Source organism: Ambystoma mexicanum, chromosome 6p, assembly GCF_040938575.1.
Source record: "Ambystoma mexicanum isolate Mex_15411 chromosome 6p, UKY_AmexF1_1, whole genome shotgun sequence".
Lineage (NCBI taxonomy): Eukaryota > Metazoa > Chordata > Amphibia > Caudata > Ambystomatidae > Ambystoma > Ambystoma mexicanum.
In genome coordinates, this window is record NC_090935.1 from 1065200374 (window position 1) to 1065222135 (window position 21762).

The following is a 21762-nucleotide window of genomic DNA, read 5'->3' on the forward strand; positions in this document are numbered from 1 at the left end:
CCCACTAACTATTATGGAGCCTTGCCACAGACAAATGTAGAAGACAGCCGGGCCAGCTGCGACTCAGGCCATCTGGTCAAACAGCTGCAACCAGGTGGCTAGTTGGGGCTCAGGATGATCATCCCTGACCATGTGGCTGTGTGGCCATGATGTTGTGTCTGCCTTAAGACCACCATCCGGGGTCAAGGGCTCAAGCCACCACCTCTGTGACCTGGGTCCGAGGCTTAAGCCACCATCCTCAACCAAGGACCAGCCTCTCTTCCTGACACCCATGACCTGGGTCCTGCTACTCTGCTGCCCGCTTGGCCAAGGCCATCTGTTCTGCTAGGCTGACCAGAAAGGAAGAAGAGCACTCCACACCCAGCCCACATCCGCACAGGTGCACCCAGGGTGGGTAGGAGTTTCCCGTGCACCCCGTGGTGCAACATGAGGAGGAAGGATATAGACCCTTGTGGCACCGGCACCGTGGGAACGCTTTTGACAAAACCTTGGCTCAGAGGAGGACCTCCAATAGATTGCAGCGTTTATCTGCTCTGCTTCTATGAAGCACGGACCCAGAATCAGGTTGTCTACTACATTCCCCACACACATGTTGTGCACTACGGATGACAAAAGTTGTCAATTTCTGTCAATACTCGAGTCCTGAGGCAAGCAACTCCATGCACTGACCCAGAGGTTGGCTATCCTGGGCCAAACAAGGCTCCATAGTGATGTGTTACTTGTACAGTTTAGTGGGAAATCTGACTTAGAGACATTCAGTCACAATGCCTCAGATGGCAGCTTCGCCCCATTGACTCCTGTTCAATAAGGGACCTATCTATGTGCATGTACTAGGACCAGCCCAGTGCAAGCAAAACTCTGTATTTGCTAGAAGCAATGTACTCACTCAGAAGAAAAGAAAAACACTATACTTTGCATATGTTTAACAATGAGTAGATAAAATGACAAGTAATCACTACAAACTGCACAGGAATTTATGCTGACAGATAGTTAAATATATAAATTACAGCCACACAATTCTTGCATTCCTTTGCTTATTCAGGCTGCGCTAGGGACCCCTCAAGGACACCAGATTATTGGACCTCTCTTGCTTCCACACAGGCCAGCACCCAATACGACAAAGCAGACAGGAACAGTCGCTTGAAGCCCACTGGTTCCAGGATGGTCCACATGCACAATCCTAGCTCGCTGTTGACTTTATCCCTTCTCCTGCCTGCCCTTTCCTTTTATAATTTGTGCCTGTGCATCAAAGGCCATGTACACTCTTCTAGAAGCTTCTTTTTAACTTGTTTGCAACGGAAAACTACTTGTCTGCAACTGGCTTCAACCTGCTCTTTCCCCCTCCCTCCCAGAGGCTGGGCAGGCTTCTGAGAAGCACTTCTGGAATGCGGTTTTATCACTTACCCAGCGCACTCTGAACTTCTAGTGCAATCTTGTACCTGTTTACATGGACCACTTGCAGTGAAAAGCGAAATATCTGAAGTCGGCAAGAATTTGGTGTGCCCTTCATAAATCAATTAACCCTTAATACCTCAGGCAGGCCTCAGGCCTACAAGCTGTTCTGTCACTATACAACATTCCACCCCTTCATTGTTTTCGAAGCATGGACCGAATGTTGCAACCCTGTTAGGCATTTCTGCAGCTCAGCCATTCTGGTATATAACTGTCATTCTTCTTAGGAAGCCTATAAATATTATCACAATCAGACAAAGCGATATAAACAGCCAAAGCAAGGGGTGAAGCATTATATTTAGCATCTTTGTAGAGGTGGGAGACCTGCCTGTGAACATGTTCACCCAGTGAAGAGCAGTAATTGGCTGCAAGTGGTTGGCTGTCCTAATCAGCTGACTTTTGCCCATTGACATTTTGAATTTGGCAGTAACAACTGAGGTAGCAAGGTCTCTAAAGGCTTCCCAAAGAGCTTGGGCAAATTGCCTTACGGCTGGGAGTCGGGAGGTAATTATACCATAAGAAAGGGTCCAGTTAAGCGTTTTATTCAGCTCTACATCCATTGTAATGTGTGAGCACTTGGTCAGGGTATACAATGGGGGTCATTCCGAGTATGGAGGTAGCCATGCCGCTATTTGCGGCATGGCTACCCCCAAACCGGGTACCAGGTTCTGGTTTCCTGAATGGGGAAATACCGAGCCATTCCGAACTTGGAGGGACCAGTATTTCCCCTTTCAGGGAACCCAGACCCTGTGCATCCCCATTCCCACTCGAGCCCCCTAGGGATCAATGGGACTGGGGAGCATGCTAACAACGGGCCCGTTAATGACGGGCCCGTTGTTAGCATGCTGGACCGCTCGCGGGACCCGCTAAGGATGCCTGGTTCTACCTGGTTCTACCAGGCGTCCATAGCGGGTCCCGCGAGAGGACCTCGTAATGAGTGTTGCTTGTACAGGCGGTCTGCCTCCTTCTCAGTATTCTATACAACAAGTGTCTGTGAGGCTTCTTGCTTTTCACTTGTTAGCCTCAAAAAAGTAGTTTGCTTGTTTCCTAAAGTGCATTTAATCAGTTTGAATAAAGCTTGCACTAAATGATTAGACTGCCCTTTGAGTCTATGAGTTTGAGTCAGTTTCTTTATTTGCTGTTTCAATAAATAATTTGTTCAATGAGTTCCAAGGCTTGCAGGTAATGGCTTATTTGAAGTGTACATTTTAGTCCTTGTTCTAGAGCCCAATCCCTGAAAAGTGGCTGCCTTGGTCAGATTGTATTTCATCAGGAATGCCATAATGTCTTATCAGATACTCCATGCTTTGCAGGGTAGCATGTTGGTCTGCATGTGCTGTTGGATGTGCCAGCAACAGTCCTGAATATGTGTCTACCATTGTCAATTCATAATGCTTTCCATTCTATGGTGGGAGAGGGCCAATGTACTTGTCAAATGCTTGCAGCTTTTTATCCTCGCTTTAAAGCACGTCAAGGCTTTCTCGCCAGTGGACAGAAGTTTACTTCACAGCACACAAGGCATTGGACTGCAGCTTGTTTGACATTATCCACTGTGATGGACAGCTGTCTTCTGTTTGCCCACTCATAAGTTGCCAATTGCCCCAAATGACCCACTGCTTCATGAGCCCAGTCTGCAACACCTGCAACACTTGGTTTTCTTCTGAGGCATTCACTGGGTGTATCTTGGCCATCTGATCCACTATGTTGATGAACAGCACAAGAGGTGTCAGAGGGCATGTGTACATATACATGTTTTAACACAGATCATGCTGTTTTCCCCCTTACAGCAAATCTCTTCCCAGATGTTTTGCCCTCGCCAGATTGGCTTGTTCGTGATCTTCCATTCATCTGTTCACCATGCTGGCGCCCAGTGAGTCAGACCTTGATATGTGGCCCAACTGTCAGTAAATATGAATGCAGCCTCTGTTTCTTTCACCGGTACAATTGCTGCGGCTACCACTTGCAGTTCAGCATATTGACTGAAACATCCAACCCCTTCTCTCATCAGCAAAGTCTCTCGGTGGGGTTGGAAAGCAACTACTTGCCAATATGTTTGTCCTTTGTCAAACATTGCGGTGCCATCAGTGAACCAGGCATGTTTCTGTTCTTATTAAGACAGTGGGCCTCATTCCAAGCCTGGCGGTAACCGTGCTGGTAACACCTGCAGGTTGCCACCAGACATGGGGCCTCATTACGACCCTGGCGGTAAGGGGTTAACGCCAGCGTTAGCTGCGCCGACCCCTTACCGCCAATTACGAGGTCCCTTAGAGCCATGGCGCTTTTAACACCTGCTTTTAGCAGGTGTTAAAATCCATGGCGCTAAGGGACCATGGAGTTAATTACGCCACCGTAATTTACGGTGGCGTAATTAACGCCTTCCCCACTCCCATTATGCCCTATGGGGCAAAAATGGGAATGGGGAAGGGTAAATGGGGATTGGGGACTTACCGCCCCGCCAAGGTCGGAATGGGGCGGTAAGTCCGCCAACCACCATGGCGTAAACGTAGTTTACGCCATGGTGGTAAAGTCACGGCCCAGGCGGTAACTTACCGCCTGGGTCGTGATGAGGCCCATGCACATTTTTCCGGTGCCTGACTTGCCGGAAACACTGGGGCATTACAGCCCTGGCGGTTCATGAAGTCAGGTGCCGGAAAATGTAATTTCCCATTTCCAATTGACTCCCATAGGACTCAATGGGAATGGGGACCACAGAAGCACCAGCACCGTTAATAATGGTGCCGGTGCTTCCGTGAAACTCTGCAGGCGGGTGCCGTTCCGCCCTCCAAGTATGACCCTGGTGGGTGGGACGGCACCCACCCGAAGACTCGTAGTGTGCCAGTCCGGTAACAACAGTGCCGATAGGCTTACTGGCACTGTTTTTACCAGACTGGCACACTAGTAATGAGGCCCAGTGTGTCATAGGCAGGGGCAACTTTGAAAGGCAATTCAGGCAGAGCTGTAGGGGTACTCGTTTCAGGCATCTTTTCCAAGTTCACAGCTTCCAGAATCTGTTCTTGAAGCTTTTACATCACTGTTCGTTCATTGCTGAAGATACCATTTCCACTTCACATGCGTTGTATCTTGCGCTCTTCCCACCTTCCCTCCAGCACCAGCTTCTCTCACCCAGCTCATCATTGGGATCTATCTGCAGTTGTTCACCTGTGATGCATTCAGTTTCAACTAGAGCCCTGTAAACTGTTACAATCAGCTTCTCAAGTGGAGTGTATCTGGTCATGGCATCTGTGAACCTTCTTGACCAGAACCTCTGTTGCACTCTTTTCCACCCTTTTCTCTGCCACAGACTCCACACAGCAACATCGTCATGCACAAGCACTTCTATCTCGAAGGGGTCACCAGCACCCAATTCAATGTAATTCTGCAAGGCATCTGTCGCTTGTTGAAAGGTATTCTACTGATCAATACCACATTCACAGGCATGAAATATCCCATTAACCTTATATATTGGTTTCATAATCAGGCTCAAATGTGGTATGTGATTTCTCTAGAACCCCATGAGTTCAATAAACCTCTGTGCCTCTTTTTCAGACAGGGGTTGTGTCATCTGTTGCACTATTTCAATTACAGGCTCTGGTATTTAGGTCATAACCACCACCAGGTGCATGCTGGTTGCCTGGCTCCCCCAACTAAAGGAGGGGGTAAACAGGGAGGCCAGCAGGCACAAGCAACAAGCCTCTCTGGCAGGTCCATGGATCCATGAAGTCTGACCAAAAGGGGACAAAGGGAACAGGGTCCCTGCAACAGTCCCAGTTGCACACCGGGGGAGGGGGGTTCCCATGGGCGATTGAAGTTCAAACAACCCTCAGACAGGCATAGCCACTGGAGGAATGCAGGGCTGCAAGGTGAGTTTGAAGTGTCGATGATCAATGTGTCCTGGAAATCACATTAATTATCGCAGGTAGCTGTGCTCTTCATCGAGGCACGAGTCGAGTGATCCACCGACACGAGTTACATACAACTTTCATTTATCCAGATGTCGGCCTGAACCAGCTGGTGCAGGAGAGCCACGGGGGAAGCAGCGCCACCTGTCCTGCCCGCATGGCATGACAAACCCATGCCCCGTCAAGCTTCCCCACTTCGGAGCCGGCCAAGACCATTGTGGTTTATAACAAATGGGTATCAAGCACTCAGGCTGTGAAGTCCGCCTTGCGTCCTCTGTGGCAGCACAACAGGGCTTCTCATGGCGATGGAGGCAGGGCCTGGGACAGCCATTAGCATGTCAGACTACCATCTCAATCATAAGATCCAACTACGAGATTTTTTAAGTGCAGCATCTGTTACATAGCTGGAATTATCATGGCTGCTGGCACCAGACTTGCCCTCCAATGAATCCTCATCAAAGGATTTGAAGTGTACACATTCCAATTACAGGGCCTCAAAAGAGTCCTATATCATTAATTTCCATCACTTCCTCACCGAATTGGGAGTGGGTAATTTGCACACCTGCTGCCTTCCTTGGATGTGGTAGCTGTTTCCCTGGCTCCCTCTCTGGAAGTACATCCTCATTCCCCTCTTACCTGTGATCACCATGTCACAGGAAGTACCATCAGAAGTTGCTAGGGCAGACATCAGAATGTATCATTGCTGTCACAAGGACATGTGATCTGACCAAGCTTAGCTAGAGTCACGAAAGTGGCAGTCAATGCCAGATTGGTCTGGTCTGATAAATGCATTTGTCAGCATGTATTTGCTATAGATTTACCACAGTTTTCTAAGTCACAGCTGGAGCCATAAAAGGAACCATCACTTTTTCAATGAGACATTTGCAGTGTCACTTTCCAGCCGTGTATACCTACACGTGTATGGCTCAAACTTTTAGACACGCATATGCCATTGGCAGGATCAACCATTTAAGCACACCTGTTGGTGGGTGGAAATGGCGAATCCTTACACCCATCTCGGGCCGACTGTCATGCACTCCGGGATGTCTGTGGGACACAAGCAACAGAGCGTGCCCTCCATCAACACTTGGACAGGTCAATCACATTGGTACCGGCAACCAAGCATGCTCCGGGAGTGTGGAAGGGGAGAGGCTGGGGCGAGACAAAACTTAAAGCAGGAGGATGTTCTCCATGTGCCACCACAGGTCTGGTTAAAGTGTGTATTGTTACCCCATGGAACGGTCGTTACGTATTGCTGTTGAAAAGTGCTCGATGGAGAAGGGGTAACAGCATGGCTTAGAGGGTGCGAACTGTAGCTAATACCACCAGACCTTGTACACTCTGATCTGACCACTATGGAGCTGCCAGGTTGCTCAGCCTTTGCTCTGTTTGGAGGGGGTAGCCACCCACATAAGGGGGTCTTCTCGAGGGGGCAAAACCTTGACACAGTCCCATGGTGGGAGGAAGCCAATTGCTCAAAACAGCAGCTGAGGCCTGCCAAGCAGTCCAATTCTCCACAGTCCAAGTGTACCAAATCAATCCTAAATAGTGCAGGGAGGCACACGGGCAGACCAACCTGCCATCTGCATGCATGTCCGCGGAGGTTTTTTCCTTTCAACAAGGCACCCTACTGGCCGGAACAAAGTTGGACTCTCTGAAAAGCACCAGGCACATTTTTTACCCAACGCTGTGGGCCGGCAGGTTGCTCCAGCAGGCCAAACTGTGCTGGGACATTGTGTGGGGCATGCCCCTTGTCCAGCTTGCGAGGGGTGATGTTGTTTCATCACATGGCCCCGGTTGGGCAAGCCGAACCAAGTGGAGCACATACAGGACCCATACATACTGTCTACAGTACTCCGGGGGAAGGTGACTAAGCTTTTTTGTTGTCTGTGTACCCTTGGTGACAGAGGGGGAGGTCTTGGCAAAGGTGTCAGGCTCCTTATATACCCAAGTGGAGTACATATACTAATTGGCGCCCATCCAGACTTCCAGAGCAGTCCAGCCATCTGGTCCTTCCATTCATTCATATGGCCCACTACCAGATGGCCGGCTCAGAGAGCGACATCTTGTAGTGCAATGCATTCTAATGGGCCAAGGCATAACTGGCCCCTGGTGCCCTGGCAAAACTATCCGCCCCAGCTGTGTGTCCCCAGAAGGCAACACCATGGCAGTTTCGGTGGGCAGAGGGCTGCAGGGCCTTTGGAAGAGCGGGCAACCGCTAAACACATTTGAGGTTTGCAGGACCGCGGGCCCAAATGTGCTGCTGGGTAGGCTATAGCTGTCAAGTATTCAAGTTCAATGCAGGACTCCTCGAGCCAGCCCTTGTTTTATTCCACATTGCATGCTTATGCGAGGCGGCGAGGCGACTTCATGAGCCCTGTTCATGATGACTCCCTCAGCACCATTGCTGCTTGACCTGTTCACCTTAACACACCACAGCATGTACATGCTCCTGAAATGGGGAAAATCCACAGCTGCCCACCCACCCACTCCACATGCATGTTTCTATTGACCTCTACATGCCCCTGTACGATCCTGACGATGCTCTCCAGGAATACCAGAAACCAAACTAGCCAACTACAGGATGTATACACATGAATGAAAAATTAAGGTAACACACCCCTCTCCCTCAACATTCCTTGACCATAGTAATAGGAACACATCAGCAACATTAGACATGAAAGGACATAACGGCATCCTACACCTGCACCTCTCCAGCAATGCACTGCAAACTAGACACCTCACTGACATGCATTCATGCCAACTGGACCATTCACCTAAGTAGAATGAGACTGTTAGGTGTTTTATATGCCCATGCAACATGAACAGGGATGGACTGGGAACCAAAAGATGCCAGTGAAATGATACCCAAAGTAACCTCATATCACAATTAAACTTTAAGGCCAACCTGATTCCCATCAGAAAATGTAGAAACATTACACAAACGAGGCCCACGGTGCAGAGGTTGATCATGAGTTCACCAGAATACCCAATAGAATAATTCACCCCTGATCATGGAGTGGCATTTGGCCATGAAATATGGCAAGAGACGGCATGCAAGGCTGACATAGCAGGAGTGCAAATGGAATGCCACACATGAAATTGAGCTACACACCAGACACATTTGCACAGGGATATCCCAAGGATACTGTCTCCAAACAGCAAGTTATGGATGTTCAACCAGAAACATAAAGCACATGCATGGCTGATCAAGGGGACATGCACACGTACAGACATGCAGGCCAACTCCCATCTTCAGTGACAGTGACCATCACCTAAACCACACCAAATCACATCACAATGCAAACTCTACATGTGCCACTGCATGCCACTATTTGGGTGTAAACATTACCAGCCATGAACAAGATTGACAGTGCACAACCTTACCTGCTGGTACAGCTGTACTGCTGTGAATCCCTCATCAGCTCAACCTAACACTGGGCCTCCGAATTGGTACAAGGAGGGTCAATGTCCAGCAGAGTAAATGGGGACTAGGGTAGAAATAGGGTGCTAGAGTGGTCCCTCAGGGAGTGCCGCCACTGGATGAGGCATATACCTGTAACATCATAGGACATTGGTTTGGGCCAGCTAGAGGAGTCAGTCATACAAACTGCACATATGTAAATCAATCTATAGTAGGATGTGAACCTGTATTTGGGAGACTGTAGTCATCCACACCACATCAATTTACTCCCCTGCTCATGGCTGCATGTCCTGTCCCGCGATGACCCTGACATGAGGGCAAAAATCAAATAAGAAAAAATTGTTCACCTTGGATGTGGGTACAAATCAAGTAGAGTCCACCCTAGATGAGGACAAAAATAAGAGTCCACTTTGACTCAGGCACCCTGGGCTCCAGTCACTCCAGTCTGATGTACATGAACCATATCGTGTTACCTGTGTTCAGTCTTTAGCTATGCCCACTGTCATTTTGCCAACCTTGCATGACCTACAATGACTTCTTAGCGTAAAGGCTTAAGTAAAGCCGATTGATAAATCACCTTTCCCACAACTAGTTCCTGCCACACTGCCCCCCTGCAGTGTTGCCATCGTACCAGCAGCTGACTGTGCCCTCTTGACTATTCACCATTGAACCTGCCCTGTCCCTCGTGCCCCACCTACAGGCCAACAAATAATACCTAACTGGCTCCATCTCCTCAGTAGCAGCGTTCTGGCCCTCACTCTGGCTAGCCTGCAAACTAACCCGGTCAGCAGCCTACATCCCATGAGCGACCTAGAGATCAACATGAGGACTTTAGGCCAGGTCAAGCCCGAACCTTCGAAAATCAAATCACAGATTTCCGGCTCACTCCCCACCAAGTCCACACAGCCTACTAATGTCTCACTACCACTTCTACTACCCATGAACACCCCTTACACACTCGAAACAACCACACCTACCAGCAGCATTCTCTCTCCCATCGAATGGATCACAAAATTAGCTTCAAGGCCCACTCCTAATGTCCCTTGCCCATCCAGCATTAGAAACCTTAGAATTAGATACAGAAGAACGATGACCCCAGACACTGACGCTAACTCACCACCCCTCAACAATATACCCCTAAGGAATTACCTAAAACACCACAATCACACATTTTCCAAAGGAAAATGTGACAGTGACGTACACCGGCACAATCTATCTGGCCTACCTCCTAAAATGCCCAAGAAGTCGGCCACAACCTCTGAAAAACAGGTTTCACAACTATCTAAGCATCAGCCTCTCAAATGTGCTCTCATTAACGCAAGATCACTCAATGCGCACGCACTAGACATTGCGGACCTCATCCTATCTAACAACCTCGACCTACTAGCAATGTCTGAAACCTGGCTACATGTTGCAGCCAGTCCCACCCTCTCACTGGCCATCCCCGACAACTATGCGATCGTTAGGCCAGACAGGGAAACTACCAGAGGAGCGGGCGTAGCCCTTATCGCCAAAAAACAATTGGGAATAAGAGAAACACCAACCCACCAATCCTTCAATTCAGGAGACTTCCTCACTGTAAAAATACCCTCCTCTGCCAAAACTACCCTGGCCCTACATATCCTATACCGACCACCAGGCTCAGCTTCCTCACTAGAAGAGGAGTTCACCCTTCTACTTACTAACAATGTCAAATTAGGTTCTAAGATTATCCTATTAGTTGAGCTCATACTGGGCCTCAACGACCCAAAAGACAGCAACACTCTGGCACCTACAAATACGATTTCAGAACTAGGCTTTCTGCATCGAATTACCAGCCCCACACACAACAAAGGCAGAACCCTTGATTGGATTGCTGGTCTATACTGTGACATAAAGGTCCTCTCACAATACTCCATGTGCATGGTCAGACCACTACAAATCACTTTCAATATCCTAGACGTACCCATGACACGCTCCAGCCCCAGCCCGCCCCCCCACGACCCTAACCAGAAACAAAAAGAACATCACAGCAGAAAAGATGCTCCTGCTTCTTAACCCCATCACCAACTTGCAGAACACCACTAACCTTAACACGGAAAAGCTGGTAGACCTGTGCAATCACACTCTCTCCTTTGCCTTAGACCACTAAAAATGCGGAAAGCCAAACAAACGGCCCAACTCAACACCTGGTACACCATAAGCCTAAAAGAGCTAAGGATTACTAAGCGGGCGGCTGAAGGGGCCTGGAAAAAAATTCCCTCCTCTCTCAACAAAGAGAAATTCGCACTAGCATCCACAAACTACAAAAATGCCATCCACCAAACCAAACGTGATACCTATAATGAGAGAATCAGTAAGGCAAAATCAGGGACCAAAGAACTCTTCTCCATCCTCTGGGAACTGGAAACCCCTGTGACGCCAGACCAACACTGCATCAAAGAGACTGTGTGGTGTTCCAACATCCAAAAAGCATTACTAGACAAAATTACTCTTATCAAAACCAAAATTTACCAAAAAAAATGCAGTCTATCGCTAGAAGCTCAACACTTTGACCAGACTAATGTCACCTTGAACCCGACTACCCCTTTCGATTTACTACAGTCTCAGTACCAGAAATTATCAAAATAACCAAAAGCCTTAAACCTACAAGATGTCGGGGGTATTCCTACCCACCTACTTTCATTAAAGAAGTTGCACCCGTTATCACACCTTTCATCACTACAAACGTTAATTCCTCATTTGAAAACAGCACAGCCCCAACCAACCTCAAAGATGCTTGGGTCCTCACACTATTAAAGAAATCCTCTCTAGACCCTAACACACCCAATAATTATCGACCTTTCACCACAGTACCGTTCCTTCTCAAAATTTTGGACAGGGCGGCATACCTCCAAATCCAAAATCACCTCAAAAAAATAACCTCCTTGGCCTCCGCCAATCAGGCTTCAGAAACTGTACTCATCAACCTCAAAACCCAAATGGATGAGTTTAGAGACAAAGGGAACATTGCTCTCCTCCTCCTCCTAGACGGATCTGCAACCTTTGATCTGGTCAGCCACAATGTCCTGTGTAAACATCTGACCTCTGCCGCACATTTCTCGGCCAAAGACAAGGCCTGTATTCAATCCTTTCCCTCAAACAGGACCATGAGAGTCTTCTCTACCTCAACAACTGCCGACCCAGCCCAAGTGTTATGTGGAATGCCTCAAGGGTCATGCGTCTCTCGCCCACTTTGTACAATATATTTACAAAACCACTTTTTCTTAGACCATCTTTACAGCCTGGTTATCACCTACAGTAATTATGCAGATGATACCCCAAATACTCATTCCCCCCTCAGGCTCTTATAGTGCAGACTTTAAACTCCTGAACAAAATGTACCAAATCATTCAAGCATGGAAGGTTATTCATGGTCTATGCTTCAATGATGACAAGACAGAACTACTACTGATTGGCTCTCAAAACCGACTCAACAAACTGCCCACCCAGTTACAATCAATCATCCTTGATAATAATACTACCAATACTACCCAAGTTGTCAAAGCAGCCATATCTCTGGGGATATCTGGAGCCCGACCCCAGCCTAACTAAACAAATCAATGACACTTCCATACCATACACAGCTAAACTAATAACAGCCTTCAGACCATTCCTGTCACCTAACAGCTGCATCATCCTTTCCAGAGCACTGATCCTATCCTATCTAGACTGGATTATTGCAATGCCTTATATAATGGAACCACTACATGAACGCATTTCCAAGTTCTACAAAATAATGCATTGAGACCAGCCCTCAATATACCTAAAGCCAACCACATCTCAGCCACTAGACAAAAGGTCAAATGGCTTCCAGTGAAAAACAGAATCATCTACAAAACACTGTCCCAAAATACCTTAACTGCAAGTTCTCAAAAGACCTCTCTGACAGATCAGCTGAGATGAAACGACTCGTGATTCCAAGATACAAGCTAGAAAGCTCTAGGGGTAAGAGCTTTCCAGTCCTAGCTGCCACGCTATGGAATGCTCCGACATCTGACATCAGAACTGTGACAGCATACTGGCCATTTGGAAATAAACTAAAAAACTGGCTAGTGGCACAAGAACTATCTCCCCCCTAGAGCCAGATACAACCTGCAACTGTAATTTATCTGTTACATGCTTTACACCGTTTTCCGAACTACTTAACTGTAACTGAAACCTACCTGTTTGTCCACTGTAAATTGTAGAATTGCGAAAGCTCTACTGCAACTTGCAAAGCATCAATGTAAATTTGTATGTAAATGTAATTTTTAACTTAACTGTAACCTACCAAACATTGTATTCTGTCTGTAATATGTAAATGTGCACCCGGCTACCCTCTGGTTTGGAGTGCTATATAAATAAATAAACAAACAAACAAACAAATCAAATAGAGTCCACCCTGGACGAAGACACAAAATAAAGAGTCCACCTTGGCAGGGCGTAAAAATCAAATGGAGTCCACCCTGGATGAAGAAAACAAATGAAAGATATCAACTTGGACAGGGGAAACAATAAAAAAATAACACAAATAGTCCACCCTGGAAGGGCTAGGGGGTCCACAAATGTAAAAGAATCAAAATAAAAATGCATACCCCCTCCAAAAGCTCATGGGCACCAGGGCACATGAAGAAGAGGTAGTGTGGACAAGAGGATAGGGAGTGTGTGGACATTGCCTAGGGACACACCTGCATAGTTCAACTGGGACTGCCATCCTGTGGTAAATCCTGGGATGGTGCACTCTGATGATGCAGTTCCAAAGTCTGGTGCACATTGGCTACGGCCCCTCGTGAAAGGGATGCACGCATGAGGGTCTCAATCATGACAAGGTCCTGGTGATGTACATCGCGAGTGGGCACAGAGTAATTATGCATGCTCACTCTTGATGTTTCCAACTGCATGTCAAGAGATTGTCTCAAGGAAGGCATCTCTTCACATTTCTTCATGTAGAGACTGCCTCAAAGTCTCTGCATCTTGATTGCAGGATGGCCTTGATGCCCACATCTCGGCCTGTAGGCATTTTCTCTTGGCTACCATGTTTGAACGTAGGGATTCCCTCAAAGCCAGCATTTCTGCCTGCAGACATTTGATCTGGGCTTCCAAGTCTTGAGGTAGTGATTTCCTCACAGACTACATCTCTACTTGCAGGCATTTAATATGGGCTTTGGCGTCTTGACATTGGGATACCCTTGAGGCTGACATTTCCACACACAGTGTTTCCCTCAAGGTGTCCATCACCTGCCCCTGGTGGTTCCAGGTGGCCAAAGACTCATCATGCAGGGATTGCCAGAGAGCCAAACCATGCTCGCTAATGACCTGTCTCAGTTGCTGCATGTCCTGCCTCCCCTCCTGACACAATAGGCATTGTTCAGTAGTGTGTGTAGCAGTTGAGGAGATGACGGGCTCAGCCATGTAATAGATGCCTCTGGCCATCTCCTGCAGGACCTCTCCCTGCTGGGTACTTGCACAGCAACTCCTCCCCGAATCGCAGTGTCCAGCAGGCACACATCCACCATGTGTGTGGGGCCTGCCAAGCCAGGATGCCGAAGCCCAGTACCATCATAGTGAGTACACTGTCCTTGGCTGTCGGTCTGCAACTCTGTGTGACACCAGCCTCCGCTGTTGGGTCCATTATGGGTGAATGCAATCTTGAAGACACTAATTTGACCATTGACACAGGGTTTCCAACTGGCAGGCCCACGGTCTCCTGGCTCTCCTCATCAAACTCAGAGGCATCAAGGAACTCAAAAGGATGCTAGACACCCAGAGAACCCATTGGCTACCCTCCACCATGTCTTTGAGTATGCCCTCCACATCATATTTGGCAGCATCATCTGAAGACTTGGCAGGCCTGCTGATGATTGCCTGAAGCATGTGGGGATTCTCAGTGGGCACAGCACCCTGGGCTGACCTGGTGGATGGTTGTGCCTCATTATCTTCCTCCTCCTCCTTCTCATCTGCTTTGTCATAAAATACACAAAGACAAACAACAATATGCAGAGGCAAGAGTACCAGGCAGACCATTCATTTGTGAATTACAATGCATACAGGCACAATATGGCCAGCCACACATACATCACACATTGGAACTGAGAACACTGTGACCTGTAAGGCCCAGATGACTGACATTTGATGACCTGTGCAATTATGTCAGTGCATTTTACGCCTTGCCACATTCTGTGGTTTGGAGGATTCGGAGACGATACATTCAGACATGAATGGGAGTGCAATTCCCACCAGTGGACGGATGGAGGTCTGTGCATCATTACAAAACCCCTATTCGACTATAACTTTGCCTTATTTGAACATGTGGAAGTCTGACCTCTGCTTCTACTGACCAAACCTTAATGCAGGCATATGTGTTGCCATAATCACCCTAAACCCCATTGCCACATTGCTCTCCTCCAGATACGTGGTTATCCAGACTCACATGCATCTCAACCACATGTGAGGAGAGTGCGAGATGGACCTAACAAGTGCACAGTTGCATGGCCACTGGATCATTGACACCCCAAATGTGGAATGTACATCACTCAAACATCTATTGACCACCGCTGCAACTCATGTCTGGAACAGGGCCTCATGTGTCATTGCGCTGACATTGTCATCCATGGGCCAGGGCCAGTGAATGGATGACTCTGACATCATTCACACTTTGGTGTAATATGTTGTGAATCATGATTTGCATTTACAATGCACTATCCACATGCATAAAACTGTATGTGTCCAAGATGTGTCATGCGTGCCATTGCCACACATAGGCGTATTGGCATAACAGTGAAATCATGTATACAGTGATTTGTACTGTGAGATCAATGCTGACCGCACACAGACACCATGCATCCACCTCCATGAAAGAAGAATATGTGATGGAAGTGACCATGGTAGCATTACTGCAGTACCCATGAATAGGTGAGGAGGACACCAGCCAACTATAACACAACATTTGACAGCATATCATGCGTAGATGGAAACACATATGACGTACACATGGCACTCACCAGATGTGGCTGCATAACTGTTCATGCCTCCTCTGCCAACCACCTTCTCACTGCTGATGGGTCCACTGGGGACCGCTTCAAATGGAGTCAGTGCTCCTCCATTGGTGATCCACCTTCAGTGGTCTGGCCAGGGGCCATGTTGCTGCTTCTGCTGGGTCCATCGCATGAGGTCCCCCATCCTCTTGTGGACTTTGCTTGCAGTGCGCCTCTCCATGCCACAGGCATTGATGTGGTCTGTGTCCTCCTGCCACATCCTCCACCACTGGGTCACAGGAAGGGTACTGCCAGCCCAAGGGTACTGATCAACCTGGTGATCAGCAATGTAATCAGTGAGTGAGGATTGTGAGCTCTTCATCTGAAACATGTTTTTTCCTTGGTAGCCCCTTCTTCTTCTGTGTCTCTTTGTGGGTTCTGCCTATTCCTGCTCAGCATGCTAGTCCTTATTGCTCCTAATGGACCTTGGTGCTGCAGGGGCATCTGTAGGCTCACCATCACCTATTACAGGTGGACCTTTCTTGTGCCATCTTCCCCGTCCTCATCCTCTCCCTCTTTGCAAACACCTCCCATTCATGCAGTTAGGAACACTAGCCTTAAATCTGGCTTTAAAATCTGCATGGCACCCCCACAAAAATACAAAGCACCAAGAAATGTGCGTTGCACCCCTAACTGTCTTTGTCTCCTCTTAGGACAGGAAATGTGATATGCTTTAAACCCCCTAAATGTCTGTCTCTGCAAAGGACAGGAAATGTAATACGCATTCAACCCCCTAAATGTCTCCATCTCTGCGAAGGACAGGAAGGAGTGTTGCACCCCCTAAATATCTCCGGCACCACAAACACAGGGAGGGCATGGCATTAGGTGCATAGACGCACTTGGTATGGTGCATATATTACGTGCTTAGGCCCCATCCTCTGATCCTCACACTGCTGCCTCATGTATCCATGAGAGACACCAGTTCTTCTTGCCTGATTCCATTTATTGCCTCTGCCTGCCCTAGATTACCTCCAAACATCACCATGTCCTTATGCCTGGTAGTGTGTGAGTGCCTGCTGACCACCAGTATTGCCTTGGAGTGATTGCTTATCCTCCATTACCTGTTCAGCTGTGTCTCACCTGTTAGGCTCTGTGACTTTGTCATCTGCCATCTTGGGACTTCCACACCTCTATTCCACCAACAGAGTGCCACAGCATGCATCGTCAGGGCCCAGTTGCACTGCAGCAGCCTTAAGGGGATCCATGTCCACTACAGTGACCAGCACCCGAAGGCCAGGCTGAGGGCTGTCAACTTCATCGCCACCGAAGTTGGCATCCTGGGTGAGCAGGTCCTGGCCCATTCTGATACCCTCTTCAATCTGAAGAAGCAGCTTGGGATGTGTGGACATCAGAAGATCTGGGAGTACATCATGGCTGCCATCCACGTGGGGGGGTGGAGTCCGTACTGTGGACCACACCAAGAAGCGCTGGGATTACCTCAGACTCCAGAGCCAGGCAAAGGCAGCCATCGAGTCAGGTGCTACTGTGGTGATGCACCATGTAGGCTGCCATCGGGTGTCACGCCTTCACGTCCTGGACCTGGAGAGGGTCAACCTAGCTGTCCATGCCTGGACCTGTGACGTACAGGCATGTATCTAAGCTGCTGGGTGTACTTCTCTACAATGGTTGTGTGTTTTGCATTGGTATGCATGATTTTAGGTGATCTCTTCTGTATATGGCAAGTGTGTTCCACAAATCTTAACTAGTATGCAGCCTCATGCCGATGCTGGGCATATGTGTTGACAGACATCTGAGAAATGGACAGGCATAGGTATGTACACTGTCCTTTCTTATTGAGAACGTGTACCCGAGTGCATGCAATGTGAGTTGCTGACAGCAATTACTCAGACAGGAACAGTTGCCATATTGAGATGTTGGGGGCATTTGAGTGACATTCATGCACAACACATCTATGGGTTGCTCATTTTCAAATGATGATTGCATCATCCACACTCTGCAGCTTAGATTGACAAATGTGTATGGATGTCTGTTAATGACATGTTGGTGCATTGGACTTTCAGGGATGGCTGTGTGATCTCTCAGCTCACTGCATGAGGGACCAGACACGGCATATCATCATGGCATTTGTTGGGGCTGGCAGCAACAGCTTTGCTGCTTGATCCTCAGCAATGGGTGCCTGTTGTTGCATGCTTTCAGGTCGGACTGTCTGGGTTGCATGTTGCTAGATGTGATTGGATGGGCAAGCGCCCAAGCAGGTCTCGTAAAACGTCTTGGATGCCCATGCTGTGTGTAATTAAATTAGGACTGGCTCGAGGGGTCTTGAATGGAGCAGGGAAACTTAATGGCTATGATGTACCTAGCAGCTTACTCGACATACCCGCAGACCAGCTATACTCCAATGCATTTAGCGCTTGCCTTACGCCTGTGTATTGCCTCTGGAGACCAAGCTCTGCGGGGGGGGTCTTTGTCAAGAGGCCAGGAGCATGACCTGACTGGGCCCATTGTGATGCACTACCAGTTGGCAGTTCTCTGTGCCCGGTCATCTGGTAGTTGACCATAGGAATGTATGGACGGTCCAGATGGCTGGCCTGCTGTGGACGTCTGGATAGGCTGCAATCTGAAATGTACTCCTGTTGCATCTATGAGGAGACATAACACTTTTGGACAGACCTCCCCTGTCACCCAGGGTACACAGATTTCAATTAAGCATTGTGCCCTTCCTCTGACTTACGCTAGTCAGTGTGTATGGGTCCTGTCTGTGCTACACTTGGTTCTTGCTGCCTAACCCAGGCTCTGCACATCCACAACATGGCCAAATGTGCAAGCAGAGCTTTGCCTGTTGGGGGCGCTCTCAGCCAACTTGATTTCCAGGGCAGCAGGGTGTCTGGCCAACGTGAATACCTCAGATGAATTGCATGTCAATGGCAGGGCAGCATGTTCTCTGCCTCCCTAAAGTCCACTAGATCGTTTGGCGCACTTGGTCCATCTAGAGTTCGACTGCTTGGCCAGCCTCAGCCATTGTTACAGGCATTTACCTTCCACCCGACTTGGGACAATGTTGACTTGAGAGCTTGCCCCCTCAGGGAGTGCCCCCTTACATGGGTTGCTCTCCACTCCAAGCAGTCCAGCCAAGCAGCCTGGCAATTTCCCAGTGGTCATTTCAGAGTAGAAGACTGGTGGGCTGGCCACAGTTGGTGCGGCCCAACATGGGCCATGTCCTTGTACTTCTCCACCATGCGTGTTTTTCGACAGCAGTCCAGCACAATAACCGTTCTGCAGGGTGCTGCCTAAACTTTCCCCACACCAGTGGTGGAGGCGTCTTCAGCACCCACCGCCCTCTCACACAAATTTTGCCTGGGCGCAGCCACTCCCTCCCACTCCTAGAGCTGTGCCGTTGTTGCCCATGTAACCAACCTAGAACCCCAAAAGTCAATGTTGGGGCATGCTCTGAATCGGGTACCAAGGACAGCCCCGAGGGTGCGAAGGTCGGCCTAAGGCCAGCCACCTGAGAGTCTGTTGTTACCTGACTAGTTACCTGACTAGGGACTCAGATCAGATGTGGCAAACCACAGGTGGATGAAAATTAAATGACCAGGATTCCCTTAGTAACAGTGAGTGAAGAGGGCAGTGCCCAGTGCAAAATTGACGGACGGATGTAGTGAATGAGAGGTACAGTGGTTGACTCCCCAGCATCACTCAGGGGGCACAAGTCTTTCTGATCAGGCCCAACCCACAGATAGTGTTATGCCGGTAATGTAATGCCAGCGCAGTGTTGGCGACTTCAGACCAGGACCTTGGGTGGTGGCCTTACGGTAGAAATGACCTGATAGCTGCACCACCATCTGTTGCTTTGGCCAGGTCCAACTGGGCATCTGGCTGGGCTGAGCCCACCAGATGGCCTGAGTCACGGGTGGCCCAGATGTCGCCAACATTTGTATACAGTCCTGCTACATGGACCCCACTTTGTGCGGGCATAATAGTCTGTGGTGTCTTCCTGTGGGACACACATTTGGCGTGGGACCCGGAAGGGCTCCTCTGTGCTCACACCGGGGCTCCAGAACAGGTGTGTAGCAATGTGCATAACTGCAGTGGGAGCGGCTAAGCAAGTCCAGCAGTTGAAGGCCCAGGCGGGACGTGGGCTCTGGTAGGAGTCACAAGGAAGAGATACTGTGGCTTCGCAATGAAGTCATGGTCCCCAGGCATCTCGGAAGTGTGCTGTCGAGGCCATAGCCATCAGGTTTCCCTGTGCCATGCCTGACTCCTCATGCCAGTCCTATTTATATTATTTCCCACACTGCCTGTCTATGTGAGTGGATGAGGTAATATTGCGAGCCTTGCTATGGTACTACTGAAACATGTGACTAGGTGCGCTTCCCATGGCCCTGCCTGCAGGATACACGTAGGTCATTGCATCATCGGTATTTTGATGTGAATGTATTTGTTGCCATGTGTATGTGGTCACAAGTCAATGTGCTGGGTTCACGTGTGTGTGTCTTATAATTGTGTCTCATCATTTTCCCTACACCCGTGTGACTGTTCATTCTGATTGCAGGACATGGGTGTGCATGTGTGTGGCAGTTGCTGGTTGACTCATGCTGACTTAATTCTACTGGTACTATTGTGCATACTGTTAGGGGAGTTTTCCTAAAGTCTACCAACAGGTGAGACTATAAAACTATCCCTTGGTAAACAGGCCCCAACTCTTAGTATACGTCTGTACTACACAAAGGTTTGATAGAATGGTAGAGCAGCCAGACGTATCTTAGGAGGAGAATGTGAGCTGTAAGTATGTGCAATGAACTCAGTAAATACAAAGGCCCAAAGAAAATCTCAAACACTTGTAGTTATAGTAAAATCGAGATGTATTTTATGTACACAAGGCAACGTTATATTCAGGTGATTAAGTGCTATTTAAAATAATCAGCACAGTAGAAAACATCAGCAATATTTCAGGTGAGTAAACCAATAGCAATGAATTGCACAGGTTATGAACACAGTTCAATGATAAGTAAAATCACATATTATAGTCACTCAGAAAATGTTCTGTTTTAGGAATAAAGGGGTTATCTAGCACCAGCAATAGAAGTTTACTACATTCAATTACTTGTAATACTTTTCAAGGATCTCAATACTTTATCAGGCCATCCCTTACTTGTTAAGAATTCTTCCAAGTCAGCACCTGCAAAGTGAGAAATAGCAGCATAAAAGGTAAAGATCCACAGGATACTTTAAATACTTGTGAATAGGATGCTTTTTTTGGTCAGAAAGTTATCAGGAACGTTGTACAGGGCGCTCTTTAGGTGCACAACCATTAGGCCTAGGTGAACGGTATGGGTGAAGACCCAAACAACGGAATCAACATTAAAGTAACACAGGAGCAACAAAATGGCTTGAGGTAAGTACTACCCCGAGGCCCACAGTACCTGAGGAGTCATGAAGGAGATGCAGCTGGATTCTTTCATGGTGCAGCAGCTGTGTACTCGATATTCTGTTCCTTGGTCATGGTGACAAAAGGAGGGACTCTGGAACGGATGTGGCAGCAACAGTCAAGAGAAAGAACTCTCAGCAAGGAATTCCTCACTCTCCCACATCACTCTGCAGTTTTGGCACCTTTTTTCAAGCTCCAAAGATGAACAATTACCGCCTGGTTAATCCGCCTTGATTCTTCAGTCATGCACTCTGGTGAGAGGGCTTTGAGGAGAGTGATCTTGTCTCTGGAGGTCCAATTGGATCTCGCTAAAGCTCTGGGAGGATTTGTTCATGGGAAGACAGTGAACGTCAATTGGGTCTGAGGTCCCCTGGTATTAGTGGTTTGCAGCCTGGAAGGTCACATCACGTCGGGGGATGGCTCGTTCTGCAGGTCGTCTTATGGCTATTCGGTCACACCAGCCAAAGGGAAGGAGTCGTCCTCTTCGGATCTCCTCTGTCAATTCAGAAATGGGGTTAGGACAGCAGTAGTCTATTTGCAGTTACTGGAAGGGGCTTCAGGTGT

The 21762-nt window shown here is 48.3% G+C and overlaps 1 non-coding gene across 1 annotated transcript; it reads right to left on the reverse strand.

The window, feature by feature from the left end:
• Positions 1–5266: 5266 nt before the first annotated feature.
• On the reverse strand, positions 5267–5420 carry LOC138512642 (5.8S ribosomal RNA). Its single transcript, XR_011281437.1, has one exon. It is a non-coding gene; the product is annotated as a 5.8S ribosomal RNA (ribosomal RNA).
• Between the last annotated feature and the right edge of the window lie 16342 nt (positions 5421–21762).